Source organism: Cibotium barometz, chromosome 31, assembly GCF_041138505.1.
Source record: "Cibotium barometz isolate CiBa-2024 chromosome 31, ASM4113850v1, whole genome shotgun sequence".
NCBI classification, from domain to species: domain Eukaryota; kingdom Viridiplantae; phylum Streptophyta; class Polypodiopsida; order Cyatheales; family Cibotiaceae; genus Cibotium; species Cibotium barometz.
Window position 1 is genome coordinate 55,104,948 of NC_141076.1, and position 8,543 is coordinate 55,113,490.

Below are 8,543 nucleotides of genomic sequence, written 5' to 3' on the forward strand. Positions count from 1 at the left end.
ATAACTCATAATGACCAGTTTGGGTTCTAAAAGCTGTCTTGAAAATGTCAGACTGAGTCATACGAACTTGATGATACCCAGACTTTAGGTCAATCTTGCTAAAGACCTTTGATCCTCTAAGCTTGTCAAGAAGATCATCTACCCTAGGAATAGGATATCTATTCTTGATAGTAATCTTATTCAATGCACGATAGTCTACACACATTCGGTAAGTTCCGTTCTTCTTCTTAACAAGAAGTGCTGGAGCTCCAAAAGGTGAACTACTAGGTTGAATAAGGCCTCTCTCTAGCAAGTCTTCTATTTGGATTTGGATTTCTTTTTGCTCTAAATTGTTGACTCTATAGGGAGCTTTACAAGGCGGAGAATTTCCAGGCAATAAATCAATACTATGATCTTCAGGCCTAGACTTAGGTAATCCTGGAGGCAGATCTTCCATGAAACAGTCACTAAATTTGGAGATAAAAAGATCAAACTTTGGTCTTTTGGATGTGTCCAACTCAACATCAAGCTGGTTAACCCATACCATATAAGTCTTGTCTCTTTTTCTTAGAGCTCTCTTTGCTTGAGTGTGGCTCAACAAAGGACTCATTTCTCCTTTGACTTGACACTGGAGAACAATATTTTCATTGTCCTTCCTTAGAGAAATGCTATGAGTGTCATAGTCTATAATAAGATTGTATTTGTGTCTCCAAGGCATACCCAAAATTATATCTACCCCTTGTAAAGGTGCAACTAAGAAATTCCTCTTTTCTGTTAAAGGTTTGATGCATAAATCCAAACTTTTCACCTCTTGCATGCAATTATACTTTGTTCCAGTAAATGCTGCTTTGACTTTATAGTGCGTAGGTGAAAAATGAAGATTTAATGCTTTAAGTACCTTTTCAGAAATGAAATCATGTGTACTACCATCATCATGCAAAATAAGAACTTCATGTCCATTTATCGTTCCTTTTATTTTAAGCAAAGAATGAACATGAGGTTTACCTTCTTGTTCTGAGTAATCTGGATCGGAATTACCCTCTTGCTTGAATGATTCTTCTTCATTGTCGTCTTCTTCAATCATGTTGACTCGAGCTGCTGCTGCTGGTGTAGAATTCTTGGTGCGCTCCGGACAATTCGGTGCTATGTGACCTTCTTTGTGGCACTTGAAACATTTGATAAGAGATGTCTTCGGTTTGCCACCATTGACCTTCTTATTGGTACTCATGTTGCCTTTAGCCTCGTCCTTGCCTTTGTCATAACCTAGTTTATACATCCTCTTTGAAGCATAAAAAGATTTAGTAAATGATTTAGAAGAAGTACCCTCGTGTGCTTTAATCTCTTTAGGAAAACCATTTTTACGTTCTGAATTAGTTGCCAAAGATATTGCAGAAGATAGTGAATGAGGTCGAAACATATTCACATCGGCCCTAATGGTAGATCTAAGGCCCGATATGAACTTCCTTTTTTGATCTTTCTCGCTGACTCTATCCACAATCTGCACCTGTAAAAATAAAGTATTCCAAAACTTTTCTACATACTGTGACATAGTTTCCTTTTCCAATTGATGCAAAGTGTGCCATTGGTGCCTAACTTTGGACTTGAATTGTGAGGGTAAAAAGTGCTTTTTAACCAACCGTTGAAATCTTTTCCAAGAATCTGGCTTGTCACGACCTTGCTTTACTACACTCCACCATAAAGCTGCACTGTCTACCAAATGATTGACTGCACATTTAATCTTATAACTCTCTGAAAATTTTTCTCCAGAAAAATAGTCATCTAGTTGACTAAGCCAAGCTAAAATGACCCTAGCATCCTTCTTTCCATCATAATTTTGAAATGTGAAAGCTTTCCGACTAATCTTGGATTCTTTTTGTGACCTTTGTGCTTGCAATGTAGCATTTACAGCCCTTTGAATAGTGTCATCTTCGTCATCAAAAGATAGCGAAGAGTCACACTTGCGTCTACGACTCGAGAGCTGTCTCTCCAATTCAATACGCTTCTCTCTTTCTTCTACAATTTGATGTTGTAAAGAAAGGAGTTGCTCTTGAATTGATGCGAGATAGGCAAATCAGCCATAGTGCTTGTGCAAATGATGTAGATAAATAAAATTTTACTTTATTTGATGTAAATAAATAAAGCAAAAATAAGTACTTATCTTATTTTTCTCCCGCAATTTGATCTTGGTTGAAGCTGAACAAAGACGTTGTTCAATGGTTGAATTGAATTCTCGTCGCCTCAAACAAATCTCGAACGATTCCGCGTGATTCAAGAGTCTTGGGCTAGTCGAATTGTTGATGAAATAATTTTTCTGCACTTTGAAACCTGCTGAAACAGTTGTGTAAACCTTGCCCAATCTCTGTAATATTTTTTTAAAATTTTTCAGAATTTTTCAGAAGCGATTTCAAAATTTTTTGGCCTTTTCTAGGCAATTTTCAAGCCTTCACTTTTCTGCACCCAAAAATTTTCAGAATTGGAAACCTTTGAAATTTCTCTTCAAATTTGAAAATAGGGAAAAGTAAAGGCTAAAAAGATGATGTGACTTGTATGGGGATTGGGAAAAGTAAGATTAGGATTAGAGAGAGATTAAGATTATGAAGAGTATTAAGCTTTGGTTTTTTTTTATATATCTCCTCCACTCGCCGTTTTGCGCCGGCAGGCTACTGCCGTGCGCCTCTCTTGGATTTCTTTGTGTGATTTTTTTTGAATGGTTTTTACACTGATTTACCTCCTCCGTCCATTATAGATTTGCTCATCCTTGAAGCTTTCTGATTTCTGAGAGAAACCCGTGAGGTTTTTGGCTAAGAGGATTTCATCTCCATACGGTCAGATTTTGATTTCACTGAGTATTTGGAAAAACCACTTTTTGATAGAGAGGGATGGTTTTGCAGGGTGGTGAGTTTTGAGAGTAGATCTAGTTTTGAATCTTTGACCTTTGGATAAAGATCTACAAAACACCCTTCTGTCCACTGGATAATTTCCTGCACTTTCTTGATTTTTGAGAAGTTGAAGCCCTTTCCTACCTTCTCCACAAATCTCCTAGCCCAAGCTCTGATACCACTGCAACCGGAATCTTATTCTAGGAATTGATTGTGGAAGAGTAGAGAATTAATTCAATCATAAAAACCATTGCTTGTAAGCTTCAACTAAATCAAATCAATTGAAATTTAAAACACCAAATTAAAAATACTTAGCTCAAAACCATATTGGGTGCAATCTTCCCCCCTCTTGTGCGTGGCCTCTCCCCACACAAGAGTATTTCTTTATTAGCTTTCTTTTCACCAAAATTAGGCCATAGCCCCCAAAATATACAAGATGTGCTTTTTAGAGAGCACGGCACTCTTCTTTAACAAAAATAGAGTGTCAAATTGGGACTAGGGTAAAGCCATAGGCTTTAATAAATTTCACATAAATGTATCTTTCCTAAAGTTCAAAATGGAAAAATCATTTGAGAAGGTTATACAAGCTACTATGCTTGCCAAAAATGAAATGTGATGAACCAAGACATTTCTTCCAAAGTAAACTCTTCAATTTCCATAGTCTTCATCACCTGAAAATATAAGCCCAATTAATTATTAAAGTGAATATCAGAAGCATGGACTTTTGCAATCTTTAGCTAGCTCTCTCGTTGTTTGCCTTGCACCCTCCTTTTAAGCTCGGTCTTCTCGATCTTGGCAACGGCTACTTTAATGGTTAGCCCGCCATCTTCACATGTGCAGTACCGAGGTGATGCTCATGACGTGGAAGGTGGTCAGACTGAGCGCTTTGCCACCATTGGCTAGCACCACTGAGTTGCTGGGCGCAACATGCATTGATGTTCATTAAGCTTGATTAGGGCTGCAATTGATGAAAAGGATGAAAGTAATCCCTAAATTTTGAAAAAATGCCCCAAATTCAGCAAGAGGGAATGCATATGATCAAAATGCACATAATTCTTGATATAATGGATTATTAGTGTTGTCATTCCAAGTATCTTCCTAGTTAGAATGGTGTGAGACACTCCCAGCTCTACGAGCTTCCTAGAGGGTTTCTTGGAAGGCATTACTTTTCTCCATTCTTAGGTTTACAATCATGCGGAAGGCATGCTTGAATCCATTTTTTATGGTTGAATTGTAAGGTGAAAGGTTCTCCGCATTAACTTTCTAATAAAATTCACTCCATGTTATGGATTCCCGCACGCAGAGTTGTTTTAGGGTTTATTTCTAGCAAGATTAGTTTATGCCAGACCAAAACTTGCTTTTTTCACGATTTTCTTAGCTTGAGGGTACAAAATACTACTTACCAAATATTTTTTTGTTTTGCCCCACGATTTTCCAAAAGGAAATATTCCCGGTCTAGTTGTGGTGGAGGTTTCCTTCAATGGGGGGAGTTTTCTAGCAGAGTTGCAGTAGTGATCCCCAACAGGATCGTTAAGTGTTTTCACAGATTTTTCTCTCAACAGAATGGTAAGACAACAGTCTAGGGCATCAAACCAGTCAAGAAATGTCTTGGCCCAAGACATGTAGCCACCCACGAGAGCTTTTGGATTTGAACACCAACTCTAGAGTGGTCATGGGGACACTCAAAACTCAACCCAGCTTTGAAACTTCTCATGCTCATACTCTTCTCTCACTCTGCTATCTCTCTCTCTCTCTCTCTCTCTCTCTCTCTCTCTCTCTCTGTGGCACACAGCATGTTTCTTAAAACAGAGACATAGCATTTCGAGTCAACACATTGTGGAGAGTACACAGAGATAAAGTGGGTTGCAAAATTGCTCTTTGATAAATGTATTACTTTCAGAATTAGTATAAATTCATCACTACACATTGACTACAACTACTCGATACATGACTAAAACCTCCTAATAACTACGATCATAGCATGGTTCACATCACTGGCTTTTTACTAGTTGTGAATATCAGAAGCATGGACTTTTGCAATCTTTAGCTAGTTCTCTCATTGTTTGCCTTGCACCCTCCTTTTAAGCTCGATCTTCTTGATCTTGGCAACGGCTACTTTAGTGGTTAGCCTGCCATCTTCACATGTGCAGTACCGAGGTGATGCTCATGACGTGGAAGGTGGTCAGACTGAGTGCTCTGCCACCATTGGCTAGCACCACTGAGCTGCTGGGTGCAACATGCATCGATGTTCATTAAGCTTGATTAGGGCTGCAATTGATGAAAAGGATGAAAGTAATCCCTAAATTTTGAAAAAATGCCCCCAATTCAGCAAGAGGGAATGCATATGATCAAAATGCACATAATTCTTGATATAATGGATTATTAGTGTTGTCATTCCAAGATCATGATAATGACAATGCTTAATCTTTATGAAATTCTCCAAATAACGACGTTATGTATTAAAAATTTCGAAGGAATGATATAGAACAAGCATAGCATCCATCAATTAGCAAGTAATATGATCTCCAAAAGTTGTAAATGCAATCTCAAAGAGGATTAATGAAGACTAGTGCATAAACTTGATACAATGCATGCATCAATGAGGTTTAATGCATACACTTGAGGAGAAGCTTAATGCATACACTTAAGGAGAAGCTTAATACATACATTTAAGAAGATCCACCATTCAAGCATTAAGAAATGCAAGAAGCATTAAGGCACAAGTTAAAACATTAAGAAATGCAAGATGGATCTTAAGATAGTTCTAGGAAGCTGTTATGATTCACAACATCGACTATAGTAGCAGGATGGTTGATTGAGCTCCGTTGTCTCAAGAGAGCTCCAGGTGGCCATTGAAATTCACACATATGACTGTAGCAGGGCGACGTTGAATTCATTATCTTCTTTAGCGAAGAAACACTGCTATTCATCTGTTTCCATGCGATTTGCCCCCCACTCACCACTTAATGCAGAGTAAGGTTGCCTTGCTTCACAAGGCAAGCAAGGCCTATGCAAGTAGCTTCAAACCCTAGAAAATGTAGGCAAAAATAGGCATTGGGAGGAACTCAAATTTTTTTCTCTCTTTTTTTCTAACGCTTTCACAAGCGATTGGCCATGGACCAAAAATTTCACTGCACACTCAAATTCGCTATGTCCAGGATGATCTAACAAAAACAAAGACCAAAACCTCATAAAATTGTCCAATTCTCACCTATTTGATGCTTGGTTTGATTTTAAGCTCTCCATAGCCAAGGTTTCTAGCCTCCACTTGAAATCTTTCCATACTACACCCAATTTTCTCAAGAAAATGTTGTTGAAGGATTAAGAAACCCAAGAAAATCAACAAACTCAAGAACCACACATTTTTTTAATAGTAAACAGTGAATTGAAAGGAAGAAGAAGATGAAGAAGGATCAAAGCTAGGCTCTAATACCAATGCAAGAAAGAGATTAGGATTCGGGTAAGAGATACGCTCAACTAGAGTACCACACATATGCACTAAATGGGAGTACCACCATAGCCAAGAGCTTGGGATTAAGATTTGTATTAATGATTATAAAAAGGTCCTTAGTCCATCTCCCCTAAATCACTTATATTGCAAATGATGTGTTCACATGGCCTTATGGTCCATTATTATTTACATGTTTGGGCACCCATGGCTAATTTCCCAATTAATGTGTTCCCCTTCATTACATGTTGTATACGAGAGAACACTCATAATAAGAAGTAGAATCTATTACAGTACCTTTCAGTATAAAACTCAAATTTCACAATAAAAGAGATAGAGAAAATGATATTATTGAAGTGATACAATAGATGACAAAGTCCCGCACCTATGTTCTCCTTTAAAGGGAGCTAATATTTGGAACTACTAAGATGGAGGTTGTAAAAGCTAGGGAGTAAAATCACAATGATGATTGATGAACTATGTAGAGCCAATATATGTGGGGTAGTCATGAAAAGTAGGTCCACAAGCCCCATAGCTAGTGTGACCGTCCATTTCCTAGTGTATAGTTTGTCCATAAAGATGATCGATTTGCTAGCCAATTTTTCCCACCCTCCACAACCATGTGGTCTCATTTTGAGCCCCTTAATGTTAGGACAGGGTGTCCAAGAGAGAAAATTCTACCTTACTGCATGCTGCATGGACTAATGGGATAACGATCTAGTGTAGCATGTAGCCTATTTATTAGTGTGAAAAATCTAATCCAAGTAGCCTCTAAACCATTTGGCCTCTTAGGCCACCATCCCATGTGAATATGAGAATGTTAAGAACCCAATATCCTTAACCACCACTGCTACTTCTCATTAGGAGGGCTATATAAACATGAGCTAACTAGTGCCCTGCCAATACAATAAGACCATATATATCATTCATATCTAACATGAATATCCTTACTGAGATTTGTTTGGAAGTTTGTGAATTCTTTTGAAATTCATAATTGGCATGCCAGTTCCCTTTCATATAGCCTTTCAATCTTTTGCATAGATCAAATGGAAACACCATCATTAACCTCACAATATAAGAATGTGTCTCCCAAGGTAAATATCCAATGTGAATATGTACAATGAGGTGTTGGAACACTAAAAAGATTGGGGGAGGAGAGAGATCTTGAGCTCTTGCAAGCACACACACACTGACACAACAATGGATAACACACACAAAGATATAAGGTTGAAATCTTCTTCTTCTTCTTACTCTCAAAAGAAGGCTATAGAAGATAAGTGAAAAACATATGTATAAGAGGTCCATGATGTGAACACACTAAATAGGTGAGCTAGCAAGATAAGTACAACATAACTTGGTTGGACTAGGTAGGTGTAGTCTAGTTGTAGGATCACTGGTGAAGACTGTCATATTAGCTACCAACAAACACGCTAGTGATGTAAATGTGGAACAATCACCCAGGTGCATCATGAGCGTCAACTTGTGTTGATCTTGATATTTCAACACTCCCTCTCAAGCTTAACTCCATCTCCAAGACTCCAAGCATAGTGTAGAATCTACGAAGCTTCTTTACTTCTAAGGTCTTGGTGAAAATGTCACTAGCTACCTGCTCCTCTGTGCTAATGTACATGAGATCAACATCTCTTGCCAAGACCCTCTTTGATGAAGTGATAATGGACCTCTAAATGTTTGGTCCATGCATGAAACACTGGGTTCCTGTCCAACTACTACATGCTCCTAAGGTTTCACCTATAGTCCCAAATCTCCAAGTACATTACGTAACCAAGGTACCTCACATGATGCCACTGCAGCACCCCTATACTCTGCCTCTGTACTCGATAAGGCAACCATTGGCTTCTTCTTCTACTCCATGTAACAGTAGCACTCCTAAAGAAAAACATAAACCCATGCTAGTAGATCTTCTACTCCATGTAACAGTAGCACTCCTAAAGAAAAACATAAACCCATGCTAGTAGATCTTCTATCCAAGATGCTACCAGCCAGTCTGCATTAGTGTATCCATACACCTCCTGTATACCAGCCTTATAGAAGAGACTATAATCCACTATATTCCTCATGTAGCATAATGTGTGCCTCACACTATCCAAATGTAGCTTTCGAGGAACTTGCATAAACTAACTCTCTAAACCAACTGTGAACTTCCTGTTTGGCATGGTGATCATCATGTAGATCAAGCTGCCCACTATCTTCATGTACATAGGGGCATTCTCCAAAAT